This window comes from Prionailurus viverrinus, chromosome X (genome assembly GCF_022837055.1).
Source record: "Prionailurus viverrinus isolate Anna chromosome X, UM_Priviv_1.0, whole genome shotgun sequence".
Lineage (NCBI taxonomy): Eukaryota > Metazoa > Chordata > Mammalia > Carnivora > Felidae > Prionailurus > Prionailurus viverrinus.
Window position 1 is genome coordinate 118,045,278 of NC_062579.1, and position 8,879 is coordinate 118,054,156.

Below are 8,879 nucleotides of genomic sequence, written 5' to 3' on the forward strand. Positions count from 1 at the left end.
CCTCTGCTCTCGGCTCGCTGTGCGGGCCCGTCCTGGTTATCTGCGATCCGCAACAAGCACTGGCCGCCTGTTCCCTCGCCTTCCTCCCGCCGCACCCACCAGGCCGTGTGCGTGTTCCCTCAGCTTTCCCAGGAAGGCAAGGCTCTTTTGTCCACCCCTCACCGGGTAAGCGATCAGGATGAAAAGGGTCACGTGCCCCCATTTCAAACACTGCTGAAAATTCAGGCTGTCACCCTGACCGTGACGAGTCTTTGTGGTTCACTTTTATGACAACGTTGCTCTGCCAAGATGCTTCAGTCCCTCTTGGGTAGGACCCCTCCAGACAAAAGGGTCTGGGGGAGAAGAGGGGCCGATGGAAACGACGGAGTCTGATTACTGAAAGGACACAGTGATTCTGCGACCGTGGAGCAAAAGCCAGCCCTAGGCTTGGGGGGATCGGACACCCCGCCGGGCACGGACAGGGCTTTGTGATCTTGGTGTTCCAGAACTGCTCCTGGAAGCTTAGCCCTCCTCCTGAGGGAAGCCGGAGGCGCTGCCCTCCTAAGCTGCCGATGCTCAGGCGATGCAAACTGACTGCCGGGCCTGGAGGCAGCCTGACAGCACTCTCACACGGCCAGGGGCGGGCCCGGCGGGGTGGCCCAGAGTTCATCCTGCTTCTGCCACTCTCCACCCAGAGACAGCATCGCAGTCCACAGGGCCGGGGCTCGGGCCCACAAGGTTGCCCACCCCTACTCCCGCCAGTCCCAAACCCCGGGCCGTCACCCCTGCTTGCGACCGAGAGGCTCTAAATCAGAGGTTCCCACCACCCCGTCCTCAGGTTCCATGAATTGGCTAGAGTGGCTCACGGAACTCAGGCAAACAAGCTACCCGGTAGCTCACCTCTTGACTGTAAAAGGATGGAGCTCAGGAAGAGCCAGACACAAGAGCTGCCTGCGTATGTGGGCAGAGGGGCGAGGCTGCCGTACCATCAGAGTGCGGCCCTCCCCCACACACCTGCAAGTTCAAACACCTGAAACCTCCCTCAACGCCTCCCTTCGGGGTTTTCTGGAGGCTTCCTCACTCAGTCTGCAGCCCCTCGGCCCTCCCTGGCAGTGGAGGGAGGAGGAATGAAAGCACCCATCCTCTAAGCACATGGTCCACTCACCTGGCAATCAGGCCCCGTGCTTGGGAGATGCCCAGACTCACCTCATTGACATAACAAGACACCTTCATCTTTTAGGGATTCCTTCCTCAAGCTTTGGGATTAAAAGCATTTGGGGAGGTCTGAGACAGACCCTGGAACAAGACCAGCTATGTATTTTGGTTTACTTTTTTATGATTTTTTTAAAATGTTTGTTTATTCATTTCTGAGAGACAAAAAGAGAACACTCACTCCCCCACAAAGGAGGAGGGGCAAAGAGAGAGACGGGGAGACACAGAATCCAAAGCGGCCTCCAGGATCTGAGCTGTCAGCACAGACCCTACGACGCAGGGCTCCAACAGACAAACCGTGAGATCACGACCTGAGCCAAAGTCGCACACTTAACCGAATGAGACGCCCAGATGCTCCACACAGATATTTGAAAGAAATGTATTTTAGTCATCTCAATGACCACAAATATATTTTCTGCATATGCCATAATATCACACCAGCACGTCAACTATCGTGAATACTGCATCTGTGAGCAAAGGAGCGAAAGAAGTTTGGAACCCAACTTTCTACTCTTTGCGAAGATACCCAGAATTAATTAGGATTGTTGGACCACGCAGGGATTCCATTCTGAATCTTTCGATGGCACACCAAACCGTTTTCCACCACAACTGTATCCTGTCACGGTCCCGCCAAAACTGTACCAGAATTCACATCTGACACAGGGACTGGGCCACTTCCAAGTGCCCCCAGGGACTCCACCCCATCTCCTCCGGGCTGCTGGGGCCAAGGTCCCACGGGCTCAATGGAGCACCTGCCATGGCATTTGGGGAAGGGCAGGGGCTGTGAGGGCTCTGGGGCTCTGCAAGCCAGCAGCAGATCCCTCCTCCAGGGGACCAGAAACTGGGCAGAGCAGGAGGAGGACAGGGAGGAAGAGGAGGACGGAGAGGGAGATGGTGCCTCCTCCTCCTCCACATCCACCTCCTCCTCTTCGTCCTCCCGTCCCACAGCAGTGCATCCAACAGGAGCAGGATGCACTGCTCTTCCTCAAGCTTCCAGAGCTCACTCCTCTGACTCTCGGGCAGACTGTGCCTCGCCCTCCTCCTCCACCTCCTCCACCTCCTCCATCTCCTCCACCTCCTCCACCTCCTCCACCTCTACGTGCTGCACGTCCTCGGCCACATCCACCTCCTCTTCCTCTTCGGCATGCACCTGCTCCGCTTCCACAATATCCACCTCCTCCACCTCCACCACCTCCACCTCCACCTCCACCACCTCCACCTCCTCGTCCTCCGCCTCCCACAGCGGTACATCCCATGGCAGCGGGGCCTGTCTGGGCTCCTCCTCGACCTTGCAGAGCTCACTCGTCTGACGTAGGGGCATGATGGTCGCCAGACCCTGAAGACAGAAGAGGGGTGGCTCCTCAGGGGGAGGCCCAGCCCACCCAGACCCCGAGCTCCCAGGCCTGAGAGCGGGGCCGCGTGGGGGTTGGGGGCCGAGGGGTCCCCTCTGGGGTGGGATGGGCGAGCCCCCGGCCCCACGCGCGGAGCACGCACCTCGCCTGGACAACCGACTGGCACGCGGCCGCGCCTCCTCTGCTCTGTGACCTCAGGACTCCTGCCTCAGACCAAGGCCTCAACTGCAGAGCTCGCAGAGCCCCTGGAAGAGGGAGGGAGGGGGGGAGGGAGGGGGCGCCTCAGGGTCTCAGGGTGGGTGCAGACCGCGAGCATCGTCCCGGGCCCCCACCCCCCACTGCGGCCAGGAGATTCTGGCCAGGACTCTGGGCGGCCCCGCCCCGGGAGCCCCCACCCCCCCACCCCCCATCCAGCCTGGGCCTGCCCCTTCTGGGCCTCCGCTGACAGCCAGAGCAGACCCGAGCGGCAGGGCAGGCCTGGGCCCTAGGCAGGTGTCCTGGGCTGCGAGGCAGCGCCTCCTCTCTCCCCTGCACCCCGGCCAGGGCCCGGGATCCTGCCTCGGCTGACCGGGGTCCAGCCCCGCACACCAAGGCCCTCCCCTCGCCCAGACCCACCGCGGGGGCGGCTTTCCGAGGGCGGCCCCGGGGCTGGGGTCCAAGGGGCCTCCGGCCGTCCTCCCGCAGGGCTCTCCCGGGGAGCCCCGGGCCCGCTGCCTCCCACCACAACCCTCACGGCCCGGCGAGGTCCGGGCCAAGGCGGCTGGCGTCGCACGAGGCGACCAAGTCCGGGGAGGCCCGGGGCCGATGGCGGGGGGCTCACGTGGCTTCCTTGGGGGTCCCTCAGCCCTATCCTCTCGTCCCCATCCGGACTCCCTGGGCGGCCTGGGCCTCGGGCTCTGCCGCCTGACGCCGGCTCCTCGCGCGCAACCAGCTCTCAGTCGGGCTGGGACCCAGAGCCCGAGTCCGCCCACGCCTCACGCCCTGGTCACAGTCGTCGTGGTCGCGCCGCCCTGCGGCCTCCACCGCCGCCCCCACCGCCGGACTCATTCCCCTCTGGGTCCCGGCCCCCTCGCTCCTCCCTCTGGGCCTCACCTCGAAGCCCACGAGGCTCTGCGCCCTTCCCGCGCCTGACTGGATTCGAGGCGCGGCTGGAAGACGCCGACGCCGACGCGACGCCGACGCCGAGGCCCAGGCCCCCTCGCCCCGCCCCGCCCCGCCAGTCTCTTGAGACCCGGATGCGGAAGTCCAGACACCCCGCGGGGCCTCATTCCCACTAGGGGCTTCCCTCGGCTGCCGCTAGGGGTCGCCTTCCGGGCCGGGGCCTGCGTTCTGGGGGCCAGAGTCCCTCCCTCGGTGTTCCCTAGGTGGCCTCCTGTGCATATGGTGGGTCCCCCGTCCTCCCCAGCTCACCCATCCGACCCCCGAACCGCCCCCCACTCCCCGGTCCCCGCCCTTGGAGACCCAGATGCCGAAGCCCAGGCTCTAACAGTGTCCCCATCCCGTCTGGGGGCCTACTCGGACTGGTTCTGTTGAGGGGTCCAGGCTCCTCCTTCCGTCCTCCCTCTGCGTCCTCACCAGAAATCGCCCCAAGATCCAGGCCCTGCTCTCTGGTGACCTGAGGCATCCCAAACCCCTCTCCCCCCTCCCCCACCCCCCCGGGTCTCTGAGACCCGGCTGTGGAAATCCGGACAGACTTGCTGCCGCAAGTCTGTACAGGCCCAGGGCCCAGGGCCCTTCCATGAAGGTCGCGAACTCTCGGAGGTCCCCTCTGTGTTTTCTAGGGTCCTGGGTCCCTTGATCTTCCCTCAGGGTCTTTACTTACCTTCACATCGCAGGGTCTGGGAGTCCTCTCTGTGCTGACTTGAGGATTCACACCTCAGAGGAAGCCAAACTGCCTTCCCAGTCCCCAGGTGGAAGTGACAAATACTACATTTGCCCAGACTGTCACGGGGCTTCCAACAGCTGACAGCTAGGTTGGGTTTTTGTTGCTGGTGGAGGTCCCCTCTCTTCCGGAGTCCAGGGCCCCTTCAAGCCTCCCTCAGCACCCTCCCTTTGATTACCGACGGGACCTAGGCCCTCCCTTCTGCTGACCCAAGTGCAGCACCTTTCAGATCAAATGTTTCCTCTCCTTGAGATCTCCCCTCCCTCCAGAAGATCTCAAAGGCGGACACATAGGGCCTTGTATTCCTGGGGACTCCCAAGGCTAATAGCAGATGCGGGGTTGGGCTGACGACCCTTCTTTTCTGTGATCGAGGGTCCCTTTACTCCTTCAACAGGATATTTTGATTCATGGAAGGTACTGGCACGCCTTTCTCTGCTGATCTGAAGACATACCCCTCATCCAAGTCTCACTTTCCTGAGACCTGCATCTCTCTTCCCCAGGAGGAAGTCAGGGGCCTCTACATCCTTCTGACATGGGGCCTCTAGTAGATGACCACAGGGACAGGGCTAAGCCGGGATCGCTCTCTTAAGGTTTGGGACGTTCCTTCAATGCTCCTTAAAGATCCTCACCTTGGCTTCTGGCATGGCCTTAGGCTCCTCCCTCTGCTGACCTGAGCCCTTCCCCTTCTGGCCAAGGGTTTCATTGCTCTTACACCACTGAGGCAGAATGAAGAGGGGTAGGGGACCTCTCAGCCTGACAGTTCTGCCAGGGTCTCCCAAGCCTGTCATCAAAGTTGGGACTAGATTCTCTGGGCCCTCTGGAGAGGGTGGACCCCCTCAGTCCATAGTCGTGAGTGTCCTCAGCTTTTGGCTCCTTGATTAGATGCTGCCTTGGAAACGCCCCTTCCCTGTTAGATCCAAGTTTTTGCTTAGCTACAATCCTTGCAGAGAATGACTCAGGATCCCATAGTTGATGTTAGTGGCCATCTGCAGCACCTAAGATTTGTGGTGGGAGGTCAGAGAAGAAGCATCCTTTTCTATCATGTTTCTTCACCAGCCAGCCAGCCAGCCAGGCTTCGTTTTGTTCCAAAAGATTTATTTTCCACGTGGAAGAAGGTGAGCGGCAGGATTTGGGGAGATCCTTCTGTTACCAGTTATCTAACATTGTATCATTGAGTGCAGTGATTTTCACTTTCTTAACCCTCACCTCTAGTTAAAAAAAACATGTATTTTATGTCTCTACCAAGCGTCTACTTAGAATATGCATAATATGTGGATCACTCTGAAACTTTGTATTCTATTTCTAGTTCATTCTCTTTTTTTTCTCATCTCTATGAATTATTTATTTTATAACTGGAAGTTTGTATTTCTCTATTCTCTTCACCTATTTTATCCATCCCATCACCCCCTCGTCTCTTGCAACCACCGGTTTGTTCTCTGTATTTATGAGTCTTTCCAGTCCATTACTATATTAAAATAACTTTTTTGAAAGGCCACTCCTCACTTGTCAAAAGTTCAAACATTACAGAAGTAGAACCAATGAATTACCAAAATAGTAATTAGTAGAAGTTTATTGTGCATGCAACAAAAAGACAATTTGCAAACAGGGAGCACTCAGACCAAACATGAAATGCGGTTCAGGGGTGTATTGTTATAAAGCAGTTTATATAGTGAGAAGGTAGTGGCTGTTTATTCCTCACAGTGATAGGTTATAATATCCGAATTTTCTTAAATAATAGGGAATTAGTGGTTACCTCATATCACTTTTTGAGAAAAAATTTAAGTTTTGCTTATGCTTATGATTTTTAAAGGTATAAGCAAAAAATGACCCGGGTTGTTAGCCTTGCAAAATAAGCTAAATTAAGCTTTGTTTGTATGGTTTAATTGGTTTTGTCTGTTCAGGGTATTTTCAAGGCTGGTCTCCTTTTGTTTTTGATTGTTAACGCACTAAAATGGATTCAGGTGGTTATTATCACAGATTTTGTTTTTGTTTTTGTTTTTGTTTTTGAGGGGGCCTTACTACTTCAATCATCCCATCTTTCCTTCTGTCCTGATATTACCCCAGGGTTACTGACATCTGTGATTTGAGTCCCTGCCTCATGTTTCCACAGAAAGTAGAAGCAGAAGTTTAAAATCATTCCCACTACCTATCCTGTCATCTGCATTTATGAAGCCTATAGCACCTCCCAACTTCCCTCCTTCTCTCCACTCCCCTGCCCCAGACACTAGCACCAGCTCAGCAATCGTCAGCGTCTCCCAGGGCTTTTTAAGTTTTGTTTAGATTTTTTTGGTAGTTCCTCCCTCTCCATTTTATAGATATTGATGGAGTGTTGATTTTGAGAGTGAAAGTCAGCAGTTCGAAGTTGATGGTCATCTTGGCACCAACAGGTAAGACATTAAATTTGTAAATAAGGAGAATTCCCATTGTTATAATATGCTACTCATTAATGAATATGTTTTAGTGCTCTCTTTGGAGCTGCTCTTAGTTGGATTTATCAACAGATAGATTTATTTTTGCCACCATTAGTATCTTTTACTTTTTCTTAGGATTCTTTTTAGGCAATTTTGAATTTTGTTGCTGTTGTGAATGGGATATTTTCTCTTTCATGTTCTAATTATTGCTTTTATTGTGGCAAGGTTCTTGATTTTGCTATAATAATCTTCCGTATAACGTTTTTCTGAAGTCTCTTACTCATTTGAATATTCCGTGTACCTATTCCTTTGAATATAGATAATAGAAATAAAATATTTTATTTTATTTTTATGTTTTAGAATTCTTAGGTTTTACTTTTGTATTGATAGTAGTAATGTGCCCAGTAACATAAAAATAGAATGTAAAAGTATGATTGGTCCTTCTTCCAAATGGAGCTCTATTACATCTGCCAAATCATTTATTGGAAGTATTTCCATCACCTGTCCCTAACACTTCCAAAAACAAACATCTTTTTCTCAAAGCAACTATATTCTCATTTTTGCTAAAAGTGCCTTAAAAGTCCTGGTCCTTCACGCTTAAAATCCTGGAGCTAAAATTGCCTCCTCCCCTATATTTTCTCCAGGTCTAATAACCAAATCTTGCTTCTTATTTCTTCTCTCTTCTTCTGAGCCATCCTGTCTATTAATATTTTCCTGCATCACTTTATTCTATTTTCCAGCCATCTAACCATCTACCTATCTATCTTTATATCTCTCTCTCTCCCCCAATTTTTACTCTGGAATTAAGAAAATCCAATCTTCACCCCTCAGTTGCCTAACAAGCCTTCCCCTCTAGTGACCCCATGCCTTCTTCAAAATTCCTGACACCCAGTAGACATGATTCCCTGTTTTCCTGTGTTCCTCTCAAGAATTTATTCTTACCTCTAAGCCTGTTTCACATGGAATGCCCTTATTGTTTTTGTCTCTAATCATCCCCAAATTTAGTCATCCCCTAAGAGTATTCTAAATGCCTACTTCCTCCATGGGGCTTTCCTCAATTCTTCAGACGCACACTAACAGAAAGCTCTCATTAGTATCTTTCAAAAAATAGTCAATTGGCAACTCCATATGTCCTAGAGTGGTACTTAATCAAGAATCTTAGGTCGTACTAAGAATTTTTACTTGTATAGTGCTTTTTCTGTACTAAGCACCAATCTCAATACTTCCATTTGTTAAATTCAGTTATTCACAACTTCATAAAATAGATACAATTATAATCCCTACTTTTTCTTTTGAAGATTTAGGGTTATTTATTTATTTATTTATTGTTTCAAGTTTTTTTTTCTTTTTTTAAATTTTCTTTTTTTAGTTTTTAAAATTTACATCCAAATTGGTTAGCATCTAGTGCAACAATGATTTCAGGAGTAGATTCCTTAGTGCCCCTTGTTTCAAGTTTTAATTTAAATTCAAGTTAGTTAACATATAGTACATTATTATTTTCAGGAGTGGTATTTAGAGATTCATCACTTACATATAACACCCAGTGCTAATGACAACATGAGCCCTCCTTAATTCCTATCACCCATTTAACCCTTTTCCCTGTCCATCTCCCCTCCAGCAACCCTCAGTTTGTTCTATATACTTATGAGTCTGTTTTATGGTTTGCCTCTCTTTTTATTTTCCCCTACGTTCATCTGTTTTGTTTCTTAAATTCCAATATGAGTGAAATCATATGGTATTTTTCTTTCTCTGATTTATTTTGCTTGGGGTAATATACTCTAGCTCCATCTATGTCATTGCAAATGGCAAGATTTTATTCTTTTTGATGGCTGAGTAATATTCCATTCATATATATATATATATATATATATATATGTATATATATATACATATATATATATATATCACATTTTCTTTATTCATCAGTCAATGAACATTTGTGATTGCGCTCTTTCCATTATTTGGCTATTGTTGATACTGTTACTATAAACATCATGGTGCATGTGTCCCTTTGCATCACTATTTTTGTATCCTTTAGGTAAA

At 51.0% G+C, this 8,879-nt stretch overlaps 1 long non-coding RNA gene across 1 annotated transcript; it reads right to left on the minus strand.

Annotated features, from left to right (window-relative positions):
• Nucleotides 1-2,398: 2,398 nt before the first annotated feature.
• Nucleotides 2,399-3,698, minus strand: LOC125157473 (uncharacterized). The gene is made up of 3 exons (XR_007148979.1): nucleotides 3,636-3,698; nucleotides 2,686-2,788; nucleotides 2,399-2,527 (listed from the first exon to the last, which is right to left on the minus strand). It is a non-coding gene; the product is annotated as an uncharacterized LOC125157473 (long non-coding RNA).
• Between the last annotated feature and the right edge of the window lie 5,181 nt (nucleotides 3,699-8,879).